This window comes from Bos grunniens, chromosome 1 (genome assembly GCF_055505025.1).
Source record: "Bos grunniens cultivar Pamir isolate PY7600 chromosome 1, Bosgru_T2T1.0, whole genome shotgun sequence".
Lineage (NCBI taxonomy): Eukaryota > Metazoa > Chordata > Mammalia > Artiodactyla > Bovidae > Bos > Bos grunniens.
Genome location: NC_141165.1, coordinates 62,429,706 through 62,447,506, shown reverse-complemented (window position 1 = coordinate 62,447,506; position 17,801 = coordinate 62,429,706). Strand labels below are relative to the sequence as shown.

General features: G+C 40.2%; 1 long non-coding RNA gene across 7 annotated transcripts in view; it reads left to right on the top strand.

The window, feature by feature from the left end:
• LOC147379540 (uncharacterized) overlaps positions 1-17,801 on the top strand; it is a 133,412-nt gene that overhangs the window by 23,127 nt on the left and 92,484 nt on the right. The window contains exon 5 of one of the 7 annotated variants that reach the window (XR_015161802.1): positions 17,236-17,256. The exons of 4 other annotated variants lie outside the window; for them this stretch is intronic. This is a non-coding gene — a long non-coding RNA (uncharacterized LOC147379540). Of the gene's footprint in view, positions 1-4,295; positions 5,333-5,846; positions 6,168-17,235; positions 17,257-17,801 lie in introns of those variants that run through there. 2 more of the 7 variants (XR_015161795.1, XR_015161796.1) reach the window with 2 other exon arrangements.

Genomic DNA, 17,801 nt, shown 5'->3' with positions numbered 1-17,801 from the left:
ACTATGATATTGAATGGTTTGCCTTGGAAACGGATAGAGATCATGCTGTCATTTTTGAGATTACATCCAAGTACTTCATTTTGGACTCTCTTGATGACTATGAGGGCTACTCCATTTCTTCTAAGGGATTCTTGCCCATGGTAGTAGATATAATAGTCATCTGAGTTAAATTCTCCCATTCTGGTCCATTTTAGTTCACTGATTCCTAAGATGTTGATGTTCCCTTTTCCATCTCCTGTTTGACCATATCCAATTTACCTTAATTCATGGACCTAACACTAGGTTCCTATGTGATATTGTTCTTTACAGTATCAGACTTTACTTTCACCACCAGACACATCCACAACTGGATATCACTTCTGCTTTGGCTCAGCTTTTTCATTCCTTCATTCCACTCTTCTCCAGTAGCATACTGGACACTAACTGACCCAGGGGGGTTCATCTTTCAATGTCATATCTGTTTTGCCTTTTCATACTGTTTATGATGGTTCTCAAGGCAAGAATGCTAAAGTGGTTTGCCATTCCCTTCTCCAGTGGACTATGCTTTGTCAGAACTCTCTACCATGACCCATCTGTCTTGGATGGCCCTACACGGCTACTTTCCTTAAGCAACCATGAACTGTCCTTTACATTAGCATTCTGTAAATTGGTAAAGAACATGTTAAGGTGTTACCAAACATCTTTAGTTTCTCTCTCACAAGAAGACAAAGGTAGGCAAATTTAGCCCTATTTAGCAGTTAATGTTCTAGTATTTTATCTTATTTTAAATGGCCTGAGTGTTCAATTAATTCCTATTATTTAACTTAATTTAGTTTCAAATTAATTAATACCAAAATTTGGAGAGACTGTTTTAGATACATGTTTCCAAGACATAATTATTCCTATAGAGTTTACCAATATTCTTATTCCAGTTACATTTATTTATAAGTTTAATCATATCATGTTATTTCCCATGTGGATAGATTTTTATGACAGAAATAGTTTATACTTACTGACTTCCAGAAACCCTAGGTGTTATGAAAGTATCATACTTAATGTTGATGACTAGAGATAGACAGGTCTGTATTAATTAAACCCACAAGTTTAGGTTAGACAAGTTAATTTCTATAGAATAAGAGATCTCATAGTTTTACCACTTGAGTTTAAAATAGCCCTTTTTGATCCCCCTCAGTCACCCTCAGTCTGGGGGTGGCCTACAGATAGTTCCTGAAAACCCAGGCAGAATAGTTACATTGCAAGCTGAGAGGAGAGAGAGATGCAAGCTCCTGTCTTTTCTTTTTGTTCTTTAAAATCCCGCTAAGTAACCCAATGCCGGAGTCTCAGGCAATGTGGGCTATGTTTGTATTCCAAGGCTTAAGTGCGCCACTGTACCCACAATGACAGTAGAGACTTGCAAGAGCACTTGAACAGACAAAACTACTACACAAAGATATCAATCACAAAACTTGGACACAAACAAGAACTTTTCAGGATAAAGGTGTTCAGAGTGCAGGTGTGAAGACAATGGAAGAGGTAAACGGAGGAAGGACAGAAAAGACTGAAAAAGAGAAAGAGAGATTGCCCATGTCTATTCAGACACTAACCTGAGCACTTTCAGAAAGGGCCAGTGAAGGAGGGAGCACCCTTCCACTGCCCACCAGGGTGATCAAGCCCAGAAACCAGTCAGTTGTGCGTTGTCTGTAGAACAACCCGTAGATGGGACTCTCACCCATGTGTACACCACTGTGTAGAAATCTGCCACTTGAGCCTGTTCCCAGTGGGACTTCTCTTGGTGGCAGGAAAATAAAGGTGAGAATATTGGGACAATTACACTTCCAAGCATTACATGATATGAGGTTTAAACCTCTCTCACCTTGTAAATCTCCACTCAGGGAGCACTGGACCAAGGTCTGACTGGTGTGAGGCAAGCCTCTCCTCTGCTTGTCACTCACTGCTGGCCAGAAGGTGCAGGTCTCACAAGCTGAGAGGAGTGATGCTGTTGTGGCTCAATGTCCGCTCTCTCAGATGGAGAAGATAGAAGCAAGAGGGGACAGAGAGGAGAGGAGAGAGAAGTAGATTTCAGGAAAGGGAAAGGGACAGAGGGGAAAAGAAAAACAGTGAGGAAGAAAGGACAAAGGGGAGGGGCCAGAGTTGCCTGAATGTGGGTTCTGAGGCTGCCAGAGGCCAGAAAGGCAGACTTAGCAAACGTGGTGACACTGAAACAAGAGGTTCAGGTGGCCGCTTGTCACCCACGGGGAAACTGCATTCTACATCCCGTAGGTCCCAGATCCTTTCCTCAGAAGGGGACAACTGCCCCACTCTGGGCACCATGTAGTATGTTACTAACTAGGGTTCTTGGCCTTCCCCAGTCAGTAGAAATTGACTAGAAGCCAGACAAGAAATTTAGACAAGGCTTTACTGGGCCCCCTGCTGCAGCAGAGGGAAGTGAGACAAACAACAGGTTCCCTTGCTTGCTTGCTCCCTGAGCGGGGTAAGCTTGTTCCTCATATGGGATGAGGGTAGGGGCATGTCTAGGGTCCAGGCCAGCAGGGTGGCTTGGGTGGTTTGCCCACCCCTTAGGTGGTGGTGTGTGCAGGGGCCATACACAGTACCCTGCTTTTCTCTGGGCTCTTCAGAAGTGGCAGCTGGATTTTTTGGTCTCTGTATCCTTTGTCCAGAATTTGCCCCAACTGCGCATATATGAAGTTATTTTTAGTCCCATACAATTTCTTTGTATTTTGTTGCTTGAGGAGAGGTGTGTCCAGGCGAAAGCATTCCAGCACTGCCGCAAAGGTGCCATGTCCCAGGCCTGTCTCAGTGTTAGTGCCCTTGCTGAAAATCAGGTGACCACAGTTACATGGGTCTATTTGTGGACTCTCAATTCTATCACATGTATCTATGTTTATCCTTTTGCTATTACTAGACCATCTTGATTACTGTGCTGCAGCTGCTGCTAAGTCATGTCAGTCATGTCTAACTCTGTGCGACCCCATAAACAGCAGCCCAACAGGCTCCTCTGTCCCTGGGATTCTCCAGGCAAGAACACTGGAGTTGGTTGCCATTTCCTTCTCCAATGCATGAAAGTGAAAAGTGAAAGTGAAGTTGCTCAGTTGTGTCTGACTCTTAGCGACCCCATGGATTGTAGCCTACCAGGCTCCTCCATCCATGGGATTCTCCAGTAGCTTTGTACTGAATTCTGAAATTGGGAAGTGTGAGACTACCAAGCTTTGTTCTTTTTCAAGATTGTTTTGGCTAATCTGAATCCTTGAGCTTCCACATGGACTTTAAAATCAGAGTGTCAATTTCATTAAGGCAGCTGGAGTTTTGATGAAGATTGAGTTAAATCTGTACATTAATTTGGGAACTTTCAACATCTCAGTTTTGAGACTTTAAATCCATGAACGTGAGGTACTCTTTAAGTCTTTCTTTTGATGATGTTTTCTAGTTTCTGGGGTACAAGTTTTGCACTCTTACATTAAACTTATTCCTAAGAATTCTTAGTACTGTCAAATAGAAGAATGTTCTGATTTTATTTCTTTGGATGGTTCCTTGTTAATATATAAACATACAATTGACTTACTATATTCTGCAATCTTGCTGAACTGGTTTGTTAGCACTGAAACTTTTTGTGTGACTTGTTTCACATTTTGATACACAGAATCATGACAACTCCAAATTGGGTTTTATTTCTTTATAGTTTTAATATTTTACTCTTAATAGTCCTAGTTAAAGTAAAAAAATTAAAAATAAAGATATTCAGTAAAAAAAAAAAAAAAAAAACTTCAGTACAACATTGGTAATACATAACAAGAATGAACATTCACATTTGATTGGTTCTTGATCTTTAGGGGGAACCGCTCTCAGCCTTTCACCATTAAGTATGAATTTACTATAGGTTTTTCATAGACTCTCTCAGGTTGAAGAGATTCCTGTCTGTTACTGTTTTGTTGTGTCTCTCTATGATGAAAGATTGAATTTTTGCCTAATTCTTTTTATGTGTATCTTGATATCATATTTGTCCTCTATTAATATGGTGTATTAGATTACTTTATTATATGTTTAACCCATTTTGTATTCCTGAGAAATCATTTATCAACAGTTTATACTTTTTTATGTTATTGGATTTTGTTTGCCAGTACTTTATGGATTTTTGCATTTATAGTCATAAGGGATATTGATCTTTCTTATGATAACTCATTTTTAATACACCTTACTCCTTGGAAGAAAAGTTATGACCAACCTAGATAGCATATTGAAAATCAGAGACGTTACTTTGCCAACAAAGTTTCGTCTAGTCAAGGCTATGGTTTTTCCAGTGGTCATGTATGGATGCGAGAGTTGGACTGTGAAGAAAGCTGAGCACTGAAGAATTGATGCTTTTGAACTGTGGTGTTGGAGAAGACTCTTGAGAGTCCCTTGGACTGCAAAGAGATCCAACCAGTCCATTCTGAAGGAGATCAGCCCTGGGTGTTCTTTGGAAGGACTGATGCTAAAGCTGAAACTCCAATACTTTGGCCACCTCATGCGAAGAGCTGACTCATTGGAAAAGACCCTGATGCTGGGAGGGATTAGGGGCAGGAGGAGAAGGGGACGACAGAGGATGAGATGGCTGGATGGCATCACTGATTCGATGGACGTGAGTTTGAGTGAACTCCGGGAGTTGGTGATGGACAGGGAGGCCTGGCGTGCTGCGATTCATGGGGTCGCAAAGAGTCGGACACGACTGAGCGACTGGACTGAACTGAACTGAAGAGTAATGTGGGGCTTCCTTGGTAGCTTGGCTGATAAAGAATCCACTTGCAGTGCGGGAGACCCTGGTTCGATTCCTAGGTCAGGAAGATCCCCTGGAGAAGGGATGGGCTACCCACTCCAGTATTCTTGGCCATCCCTGGTGGCTCAGACAGTAAAGAATCCACTTGCAATGCAGGAGACCTGGGTTCAATCTCTGGGTTGGGAAGATCCACTGAAGGAGGGCATGGCAACCTGCCTCAGTATTCTTGCCTGGAGAATCCCCATGAATAGGGGAGCCTGGTGGGCTTGCATGGACCTGGTGGGACCATGGGGTTGCAAAGAGTCAGACACAATTGAGTAACTAAGCACAGCAGAGTGATGCATTCATACTGTGGAATATGTGTTGATAAATATTTTAAATTACTTTTTTTCCTATAATATGTAATGAAGAAATAAACACCCTTTTACCTGTGCTAAGTTGCTTCAGTAGTGTCCAGCTCTTTGTGACCTATGGACTGTAGCCCACCATGTTCCTCTATCTATGGGATTCTCCAGGCAAAACCTGCTTACATACAAATTCATTTTATTTCTATAGACTTCTAAATATAAGTCTGCTTAGCCAAAGTGTGTGTTCATTTTAAATTTTAATAAATATTTCAAAAAATGCAGCAATGTAGATATTTCTAGAAATGTAATTATGTACTTTCCCCAGTATAAGATACTGATATTTTAAATTTTTACCTAATGGGTCAAATATTTCTCATTATTTCAATTTTCCTAACATGTGCCAAGGTTGAACATTGTTCCCTAAGATATCTGCAATTTACCTGTCTTCTATAAACTGCCAGTTGATTTCTTTTGTCTATTTTTAATTGGGTTTTTGTTCTTACTGATATAGGAGATTTTGCATGTTAGTTTTTAATGTTTTGTCAGTGATGTTTTGCAGTTTTCTATATTTTTAATTATCTAGTGTGTCAACCCTTTATGCTCTAAGTTTTACGTTTCTTTTGACCCATACCACCTCATATACTCCAAAGTTATACAAATATGCTCTATATTATTATTTTTTAAATACTGCATTTATTTTCTATTGCTGCTGTAACAAATTACTATAATCCGTCTCTCCATCTTTATAGATGCTTAGAACATGCTTTTGACAAGTATTTGACAGAAGGAAGGAAAATACCAGGGCTTGGTTCTGAAGGACTTGATATTGCTGCAAGGTTGAAGACCTTAGGAAGGAAAGGCACATGGGTGAACAGGTCTACTTCCTGAAGATTAGGGCTCTTCTGGGCAAACCTACCAAGAACCCATGGGATGCTTCAGCAAACTCCCTTGGCCTTCCAACTCTAGGGACTTCAGAGTCTTATTTCTGCATTTCCTTTCCCTTTATACACTGTTTCACATTTTTATTCTTTCCTTTACCATTTCTTTATTAAAGTATAGTTGATTTACAATATTGTTTCACATGTAAAGCAGAATGATTCAGTTATTTATTTTCTGGTTATTTTCAGTTACAGTTTACTGCAAGATATATACTTCCCTGTCCTATATAGTAAATTCTTGTTGCTTATCTAGTCCATGTATAATGGTTAGTGCCTGTTAATCTCATTCTCTTAGCTTATCACGCCTCACTTTCCCTTTTCCCTTTGATAACCCTAAATTTGTTTTCTGTCTGAGTGATTCTGTTTCTATATACAGTTTTATTAGTATCATTTAGATTATATATATAAGTTATGCTATAAAATTTGTCTGACTCCCCTAAGTATGATATTCTCTAGGTCAGTCCATATTGCTGCAAATGGTAGTATTTCATTCATTCTTATGGCTGAGTAATACTGCATTGTATATGTAGTAATAGTACATCTTAAGCCAATCATCTTCTGATTGGCACTTGGGTTGTTTTCATGTCTTAGCTATTTAAATAGTACTGCTATGAATATTGGGGTGTCTATGTCTTTTTAAATTAGTTTTCATCTTTTCTCGATATATGCCCATGGCTAGGATTGCTGGGATCATATGGTAGCACTGTTTTTAGGGACTTCCATACTATTTTTCATAGTGGTTGAACCAATCTTCACTACAACCAACAGTATAGAAGGGTTCCTTTTCTTCTACATCCTGTCCAACATTTATTTTTAGACTTCTTGTCTAAATGATGGCCATTTAGACTTCTTGTCTAAATGATGGCCATTCTGACTGATGTGAATTGATACCTCACTGTGGTTTTGATTTCCATTTCTCAAGAAATCAGTGATGAACACCTCTCCATGTGCCTGTTGGCCATTGTATGTCTTCTTTGGAGAAATGTCTGCTCAGGTCTTATCTCAGTTTTTTACTGGATTTTTTCTGATACTAAGTTGTAGAAGCTGTTTGTTGGCTTGTCACATTGTTGGCAAGTATTTTCTCCCATTCCATAGATTATCTTTTCATTTTGTTTATGGTCTCCTTTGCTGTGCAACAGCTTTTAATGTTTGATTAGTCCCCATTTTTTTTTTTCTTTTATTGCTTTTGCTTGGAGACTGATCTAAGAAAATGTTGTTACAACTTAAAGTCAATTTGAGTTTATGTTTATGTATGGTGTGAGAGTACTCTAACTTCACTGATATACATGCAGCTACCAACACTTGCTGAAGAGACTGTCTCACTTCCATTTTGTGTGTTCTTCACTCCTTTGACAACTAGCTTCCTAGTTGGGGCAGCAGTAAGGTATCCACCTTCAGTGCAGGAGATTTGTCCCATCCTGGGTCGGAAGATCCCCTGGAGGAGGACATGGCAACCCACTCCAGAATTCTTGCCTGGGAAATTCCATGGACAGAGGAGCTTGGTGGCTGCAGTTCAGGGGGCTGCAGAGATTGTCTCTCCTCCACTGTACAGTCTTTCCTTCTTTGATGATTAACTGACCTTAAATGTTTGGGTTTATATCTGGGTGCTCTGTTGTGTTGCACTGAGCCATATGTCTGTTTTGGGGCCAATACTTACTGTTTTGCCATAGTGATGAGTATTGTCTGAAGTCTAGGGAAGGTTATGCCTCCTTCCTTCTTTGTTCTTTTTCCTACTGGGCTTCCCTGGTGGCTCAGACAGTAAAGCATCTGCCTGCAATGCAGGAGACCTGGGTTCAATTCCTGGGTGGGGAAGATCCCCTGGAGAAGTAAATGGCAATCCACTCCAGCACTTTTGCCTGGAAAATCCCATGGATGGAGGAGCCTGATAGGCTACAGTCCATGGGGTCGCAAAGAGTCGGACATGACTGAGTGACTTCACTTTCACTTTCACTTTCTGGGTCTTCTGTGGTTCCATGTAAATTTTAGGATTATTTGTTCTAGTTCTCTGAAGTGTCATGGATATTTTAGTAGTTCATATAGTATCTGATCTGGCTAGTAGGGCAATTTTAACAATTTTAACTCTTCTAACCCAAGAGCACAGGATATATGTCTGTTTCTTTGAGTCATCTTCAGTTTCCTTATCAATGTTCTATAGTTCTCAGCAGTAGGTCTTTCACCTCTGCTGCTGCTGCTGCTAAGTCGCTTCAGTCATGTCCAACTCTGTGCGACCCCATAGACAGCAGCCCACCAGGCTCCCCCGCCCCTGGGATTCTCCAGGCAAGAACACTGGAGTGGGTTGCCATTTCCTTCTCCAATGCATGAAAGTGAAAAGTGTGTTTCAGTCATCTTCCCTGGTGGCTCAGATGGTTAAGCATCTGCCTACAACGCGGGAGACCCAGGTTCGATCCCTGGGTTGGGAAGATCTCCTGGAGAAGGAAATGGCAACCCACTCTGGTACTCTTGCCTGGAAAATCCCATGGATGAAGGAGGATTGTAGGCTATAGTCCATGGGGTCACAAAGAGTTGGACATGACTCAGTGACTCTGCTTTCTACTTTCTGGTATATAGCAAAGTGATCTAATTATACATATATTTTCATAATATTTTCCATTATGTTTTATTACAAGATATTGAATATAGTTCCTATATTTTTATATATATATATATATATAAATTCCTATATATAAAGTTCCTATATATAGTTCCTATAGTGTTTGTCTAGTTTATATATAGTAGTTTGTATCTGCTAATTCCAAACTCCTAATTATCCTTCCTCTATTGCATCTGCCCTTTGGTAACCATAAATTTGTTTTCTGTGTCTGTGAGTCAGTTTTTGGTTTGTAAATAAGTCTGTTTGTATTATATGTATCATATTTTAGATTCCATACGCAAGTGATATCCCATGGTATTTGTCTTTTTCTGACTTCACTTAGTATTATGATTTCTAGGTTCATCCATGTTGCTGAAAATGACATTATTTCATTCTTTTTTATGGCTGAGTAGTATTCTACTGTGTATATGTACCAAATCATATTTATCTTCATCTGTCTATAGATAGGGTTGCTTCCATGTTTTGGCTTTTGTGAATAATTCTGCTATGAACACTGAGGTGCATGTATCTTTTCAACTTAAATTCTTCCCTGGATATATGCCTAGAAGTAGGATTGCTGGATCATATAGTAGCTCTATTTTTAGTTTCCTAGGAACCTCGATACTGTTTTCCATGGTGGCTGTGCCAATTTACATTCCCACAAACTATGTAGGCAGGTTCCTTCTTTCTCCACTCTCTCTCCAGCATTTATCTGTAGACATTTTAGTGATAGTCATTCTGACTGGTGTGAGGTGATACCTCATTGAATTTTTTTTTAAACTTTTATTGGAGTGTAGTTGATTTAAGATGCATTACTCAGGGGTATAGAAAAGTGAATCAGTTATGCATATATCCACTCTTTTTTTTTCTTGGATTTTTCCACACAAGCCATTATAGGGTATGGAATAGCGTTCTCTGTGCTATACAGCAGGTTCTTATTAGTTATCTATTTTATATATAGTAGGCTTGGCACAACACTCCAGTACTCTTTTGCCTGGAAAATCCCATGGACGGGGGAGCGTGGCAGGCTTTAGTCCATGGGGTCGCTAAGAGTCGGACACGACTGAGTGACTTTACTTTCACTTTTCACTTTCGCGCACTGGAGAAGGAAATGGCAACCTACTTCAGTGTTCTTGCCTGCAGAATCCCAGGGAGAGGGGAGCCTGGTGGGCTGCTGTCTATGGGGTCGCACAGAGTCGGACAGACTGAAGCGACTTAGCAGCAGCAGCAGCAGCAGCAGCAGCAGGCTACAGTCCATGGGGTCGATAAAGTCGGACACGACTGAGCGACTTCACTTTCACTTTTCACTTTCATGCATTGGAGAAGGAAATGGCAACCGACTTCAGTATTCTTACCTGGAGAGTCACAGGGATGGGGAAGCCTGGTGGGCTGCCGTCTGTGGGGTTGCACATAGTCGGACATGACTGAAGTGACTTAGCAGCAGCAGCAGCAGCAGTGTGTATATGGCAATCCCAGTCTCCTAATTTATCCCTCCCCTTCCTTATCCCCTGGTAACTAAATTTGTTTGCTAAATCCATGATTCTACTTCTGTTTTATAAATAAGTTAAACCCCCTTTTTTAGATTCCACATATAAGTGATATTATATGATACTTGTCTTTCTCTCTCTGAGTGACTTGACTCAGTATGACAATCTCTAGGTCCAACCATATTGCTGTAAATGTCATTATTTTGTTCTTTTTTGTGGCTGAGTAATATTGCATTGTATATGTGTAACACATCTTCCTTATACAGTCCATTGTTGATGGACATTTAGGTTGTTTCCATGTCCTGGCTGTTGTAAATAGAGCTGCAATAAACTTTGGGGTGCATGTATCTTTTTGAATTACGGTTTCCCAGGAGTGTGGTTATGGATTATATGGTAGCTCTACTTTTTGTTTTTTAAGGAAGCTCTATACTGTTCTCTGGAGAAGGCGATGGCACCCCACTCCAGTACTCTTGCCTGGAAAGTCCCATGGATGGAGGAGCCTGGTAGGCTGCAGTCCATGGGGTCCCTAGAGTCTGAAACGACTGAGCGACTTCACTTTCACTTTTCACTTTCATGCATTGAAGAAGGAAATGACAACCCACTCCAGTGTTCTTGCCTGGAGAATCCGAGGGACACAGAAGCCTGGTGGGCTGCCGTCTATGGGGTCACACAGAGTCGGACACGACTGAAGCGACTTAGCAGCAGCATACTGTTCTCCATAGTGGCTGTACCAAAATCCCACCAACAGTTTAGGAGAGTTCCATTTTCTCCACACCCTTTCCAACATTTATTGCTTGTAGATTTTTTATGATGGCCATTCTGACTGATGTGAGGTAATAACCTCATTGTTGTTTTGATTTGCATTTCTGTAGTAATTAGTGATGATGAGCATCTTTTCATGTGCTTTTTGGCCACCTGTATTCTTTCGAGAAATATCTATTTAGTTTTTCCACCCATTGGCTTCAAGAAAATCAGAGATACCAAAGGAATATTTCATGCACAGATGAGCTTGATAAAAGACAGAAATAGTATGGACCTAACAGAAGCAGAAGATATTAAGAAGAGATGGCAAGAATACAGAGAAGAACTGTACAAAAAAGATCTTCACCACCCAGATAACCACGATGGTGTGATCACTGACCTAGAGCCAGACATCCTGGAATGTGAAGTCAAGTGGGCCTTAGAAAGCATCACTACAAACAAAGCTAGTGGAGGTGATGGAATTCCAGTTGAGCTATTCCAAATCCTGAAAGATGATGCTGTGAAAGTGCTGCACTCAATATGCCAGCAAATTTGGAAAACTCAGCAGTGGCCACAGGCCTGGAAAAGGTCAGTTTTCATTCCAATCCCAAAGAAAGGCAATGCCAAAGAATGCTCAAACTACCACACAGTTGCACTCATCTCACACGCTAGTAAAGTAATGCTCAAAATTCTCCAAGCCAGGCTTCAGCAATATGTGAACTGTAAACTTTCAGATGTTCAAGCTGGTTTTAGAAAAGGCAGAGGAACCAGAGATCAAATTGCCAACATCTGCTGGATCATGGAAAAAGCAAGAGAGTTCCAGAAAAACATCTATTTCTGCTTTATTGACTATGCCAAAGCCTTTGACTATGTGGATCACAATAAACTGTGGAAAATTCTGAAAGAGATGGGAATACCAGACCACCTGATCTGCCTCTTGAGAAATTTGTATGCAGGTCAGGAAGCAACAGTTAGAACTGGACATGGAACAACAGACTGGTTCCAAATAGGAAAAGGAGTATGTCAAGGCTGTATATTGTCACCCTGTTTATTTAACTTATATGCAGAGTACATCATGAGAAACGCTGGACTGGAAGAAACACAAGCTGGAATCAAGATTGCCTGAAGAAATATCAATAACCTCAGATATGCAGATAACACCACCCTTATGGCAGAAAGTGAAGAGGAACTCAAAAGCCTTTTGATGAAAGTGAAAGTGGAGAGTGAAAAAGTTGGCTTAAAGCTCAACATTCAGAAAACAAAGATCATGGCATCCAGTCCCATCACTTCATGGGAAATAGATGGGGAAACAGTGAAAACAGTGTCACACTTTATTTTTGGGGCTCCAAAATCACTGCAGATGGTGACTGCAGCCATGAAATTAAAAGACGCTTACTCCTTGGAAGGAAAGTTATGACGAACCTAGATAGCATATTCAAAAGCAGAGACATTACCTTGCTAACAAAGGTTCGTCTAGGCAAGGCTATGGTTTTTCCTGTGGTCATGTATGGATGCGAGAGTTGAACTGTGAAGAAGGCTGAGCACCAAAGAATTGATGGTTTTGAACTGTAGTGTTGGAGAAGACTCTTGAGAGTCCCTTGGACTGCAAGGAGGTCCAACCAGTCCATTCTGAAGGAGATCAGCCCTGGGATTTCTTTGGAAGGAATGATGCTGAGGCTGAAACTCCAGTACTTTGACCACCTCATGCGAAGAGTTGACTCATTGGAAAAGACTCTGATGCTGGGAGGGACTGGGGGCAGGAGGAGAAGGGGACGACAGAGGATGAGATGGCTGGATGGCATCACTGACTCGATGGACATGAGTCTGAGTGAACTCCGGGAGTTGGTGATGGATAGGGAGGCCTGGCGTGCTGCGATTCATGGGGTCATAAAGAGTCAGACACGTCCGAGTGACTGATCTGATCTAATCTGACCCATTGGCCTTTTTTTTTTTAATTGAGCTTGCGTAAGCTGTTAATGTATTTTGAAGATTAATCCCTTGTCAGTTGTTTCATTTGCAAATATATTTTCTCCCATTCTACAGGCTTTTAGTTTTGTTTATGGTTTTCCTTACTTTGGAAAAGTTTTCATTTTAATTAGGTCTCAATTATTTTTGTTTTTATTTTCATTACTCTAGGAGGTGGATCAAAAATAACTTGCTGCAATTTACATCAAAGAGTATTCTGCCTATGTTTTCCTCTGAGAGTTTTATAGTATCCAGGCTTACATTTAGATAGTTTTTCATTGTAGTTTTGACTTCAATTCAGTTCAGTTCAGTCGCTCAGTCGTGTCTGACTCTTTGTGACCCCATGAATTGCAGCACGCCAGGCCTCCCTGTCCATCACCAACTCCCAGAGTTCACTCAAACTCACATCCATCAAGTTGGTGATGCCATCCAGCCATCTCATCCTCTGTCGTCCCCTTCTCCTCCTGCCCCCAATCCCTCCCAGCATCAGAGTCTTTTCCAATGAGTCAACTCTTCACATGAGGTGGCCAAATTACTGGAGTTTCAGCTTTAGCATCAGTCCTTCCAAAGAACACCCAGGGCTGATCTCCTTTAGGATGGACTGGTTGGATCTCCTTGCAGTTCCAGGAACTCTCAAGAGTCTTCTCCAACACCACAGTTCAAAAGCAATTCTTTGCTTTTGAATTGCTGAGCAATTCTTCGGCGCTCAGCCTTCATCACAGTCCAACTCTCACATCCATACATGACCACTGGAAAAACCTTGGCCTTGACTTACATTTCTCTAATTGACAATGTTGAGCATTTTTTCATTGCCTGTTAGTCATCCATATCTTCTCTGGAAAAATGTCTGTTTAGGTCTTCTGCCCAGTTTTTTGATTGGGTTATCTTTTTGTTATTGAGTTGTATGAACTCTTTGTATATTTTAGAAATTAAGCCATTTTAACAATGTTAATTTTTCTAATTAAGAGCATTATTTCATTTATTTGAATTCTCTTCAACTTTCTTTATCAATGTTTTAAGCTCTCAGCATATAAATCTTTCACTGCCTTAGTCAGATTTATTCCTAAGAATTTTTTTTTTTTTTGGATGCAATTTTAAAAGGGATTTTTTTACATTTCCTTTCTGATATTTCATTGTTAGAGTAAAGAACTGCAACTGATTTCTGTATATTAACCTTATATCCTGATACCTTGTTGAATTTGTTTATCAGTTCTAGTAGTTTTTGTGTGGAGTCTTTAGGATTTTCTATGTGGAGTCATCTGTGAATAGTGACAGCTTTACATCTTCCCTTCCAATTTGGGTACCTTTTATTTCTTTTTCTTGTCTCATCACTGTGGCTAGGACTTGATTAGAAGTGGTTAGAGTGTGCATCCTTCTTTTGTTCCAGATTTTAGTGAGAAGACTTTCAGCCTTTCACCATTGAGTAATAGATTAACTATGGGTTTGTCATAAATAGCTTTTACATTGTGAAGTGTTCCCTCAGTACCCATTTTGGTTAAGTTTTTATCATGAATGGATGTTGACTTTTTTTCTGCATCTATTGAGATAATTGTGTGGTTTTTGTCTTGTCTTTTTTTGATGTGGTGTAGCACATTGATTTTCCCTGCATATTTTGACCTATCCTTATGACCCCAGGATAAATCCAACTGGATTGTGATGTATTAGCTTCCTTATATGGTATGGATTTGATTTGCTAATATTTTGTTGAACTTTTGTATCTATATTCATCAAATGTATTGGCCTGTGATTTTCTTTATTGGTAGTATCTTTGATTTTGGTATCAGGGTGATGGTGGCATCATAGAATGACTTTGGGAGTGTTCACTCCTCCTCACTCTTTTGGAAGAGTTTGAGAAGGGTAAGTGTAAGTTCTTTGTAGGATTACCTGTTTTTTAGGATTCATCTGTGAAGCCATCTAGTCTTGGACTTTTGTCTGCAGGGAGTGTTTTCAATTACAGATTCTATTTCACTTTTATTGACCAGTCTGTTCAAGTTATCTATTTCTTGATTCTGTTTTAGTGGGCTGTATGTTTCTAGAACTTGTCATTTCTTCTAGGTTGTTCAACTTGTCATCATGTAAGTGTTCATAGTAATCTCTTATGTAAAAAAAATTTGTTTTGGCTGTGCTGGATCTTAATTGTTGCACACCAGCTTTCTCTAGCAGCAGTGAGCCAGGTCTCCTCTTGTTGGCAGTGTGGGGCTTTTTATTGCAGCGGCTTCTGTTGTAGAACACAGGACTTAGGACATGTAGGCTTTAGTAGTTGCAGCTCACAGGCTCTACAGTGGGGGCTTAGTGGTTGTGGCACTCAGGGTTAGTTTTCCCAAGGCATGTGGAATCTTCCCAGAGCAGGGATCACACCCATGTCCCCTGCATTGACAGGCAAATTCTTAATCACTGTACCACCAGAGAAGGCTAGTAATCTTTTATTTTTGATATCCCTGTTGTATCATTTATTTCTCCTTTAATTTCTTTAGTTTGAGTCTTTTCTTAGCCTGAGAAATTCATCACTTTTCTTGTTTTTTTTTTTTTTTTTTTTTTTAAAGAAACCAGCTTTATTGATCAATAAAACCAATTTTATTGATCTTTGTTTTCTATTTTATCACTTCTTTGATTTCTATTTGATCTCTATCTCTATTTGATCTCTATTCTCTTTCTTCTACTGACATTAGGTTTTGTTTTCCTCTATGTGATAGGTTAGGTTGTTCTTCTTTCTTGGAGGAGGCCTTTATTGCCATAGACTTCCCTCCTGAACTACTTTTGTGGCATTCCATACATTTTGTATGATTGTATTTTTATTGTCATTTATCTTAGTGTCTTCTGATTTCCTTTTTTATTTCATCATTGATCCATTTGTGGATTTTTTATAGCATATTTTAGTCTTCAATTGTTCATTCTTTGTCTTTTTCCTTCTTTTTCCAAATTGTTGATTTGTCATTTCATATTGTTGTGGTCAAAAAAGATACTTGAAGTAATTTCTATTCTCATATTTCTTGAGGATTGTTTATGATCTGTTATGTGGTCTGCCCTTGAGAAAGTTCCACATGCACTAGAAAAAAATGTGTATTCTGGTTTCATATGTAGTGTTCTGGTTTTATATGTAGTGTTCTATAGACAGAAATTAAATTCAACTGGTCTGTTGTGTCATTTAGGATCTCTGTTGCCTTACTGACTTTCTGTTGAATAATGTGTCCTTTAATGTCAGTGGGATATTAAAATCTCCTCTTGCATTTATGTCAACTTCTCCCTTTGTTTGCTGCTGTTGTTTTTGTTCAGTCTCTCAGTGTGTCTGACCCCATGGACTGCAGCACACCAAGCTTTCCTGTCCTTCACTATCTCCCAGAGCTTGCTCAAATTCATGTCTATTGAGTCGGTGATGCCATCCAACCATCTCATCCTCTGTTGTCCCCTTCTCCTCCTGCCCTCAATCTTCCCCAACAACAGGGTCTTTTCCAGTGAGTCAGCTCTTCGCATCAGGCGGCCATAGTATTGGACCTTCAGCTTCAGCATCAGTCCTTCCAATGAATTCAGGATTGATTTCCTTTAGGATTGACTGGTTTGATCTCCTTGCAGTCCAAGTATTTGTTTTATATTTAGGTGCTCCTAAATTGGGTACATATGTTAATAACTATAATGTTCTCTTCTTTTGTTAATTCCTTTATCACTATATAATGCCCTTCTTTGTCTTTATGGCCTATTTTTTAAAGTCTTTTTTGTCTGAGGATCATGTTCTTTTTTTCAGTGAATTTGTTTAGTTTTCTCAAGTCTCTATTTGATTAGATAAGATGGAATTAAGAAAGGGGACCTGATCACAGGCCCCTGACAGCATGTATTTGCTCCTGTATAATTTTCAGTTTAGTCTACTTTAAACATAAAATGTTAAAAAAAAATACATCTTTGTACACTTTGGCCAAGATGGCAGAATAGAAAGACCCTGAGCTCACCTCCTCTCACAAGCACATCAATAAAACAACTATCTGCAGAATAGCCAAAGATGAATAAGACTGGAACCTTAAAGCAAAGATCTTCTATGACTTACAGACATAAAGAAAGAGCCATAATGAGATGGGTAGGAGGAGTGGACTTGCGATATAGTCAAGTCCTATACTCCTGGGGTATATGAAACACAGATTGGAGAAATAATTATATTGTAGTGGTTCTCCCACAGGAGATATCTGAGCCCAACTTTGGGTTCCTCAGGCCAGGGGTCCTGCACCAGGAAGATAAAACCCTAGAGCATTAGCTGTGAAGCCAGTGGGGCTTAATTGGTATAGAAAAAAAGTGCAAACCTGTACCTCCTCACAAAGCTTGCCCACCAGCAGGCTAGACCTTGCCTCAGGACCAGCTGAGCCCTAACCCTGCCAACTAGCAAGCCAACAGAAGATTGGGACACCTCTGATGACATAATCTGCTCTGTCAGGAACTACCCCCAGCCTACAAGCAATCTGACACCAGCTCTGGGACCCCTGAGCCCTGCAACCAGACTCCAGGATCCATTCTGGCCTGTTGGTAGTCCAGCACTAACCCCAGAAACTTGTGTTACCCACCAGTGGGCAGGCAGCAGCCCTGAAGTCTTCTAGTCCCTGACTCTGCCCAGTGAGCTAATATTAGTCCCAGGGCTGCCTGGGTCTCTGCAGTCAGCCACCTTATGATGTGGCCCTGCCAACCAGCAGGTGCAGCCATCTCATAAGGCAAAGCCTAGCAACCAACTGGACTGGGCATCAACCATACCTACCAGACTGCCCATTAAATTAGCCACAACAGAAGGATCCATGCAGCCCTCATAGGGGAAACTGCTAGAGCATATAGAGTGGAGTGCATTGCTTGGACATACATGTTTCCTATAGAAAGCCAATTCTCTAAGTTTGGGAAATGTAAGTAAACTACCAGATTCATAAAAATACAAACAGAAACTTAGATAAAACTAGGGAAAGAGGAACATGTTCCAGACAAAGTAATAAGATAATCCCCAGAAAAAGTAAAGTG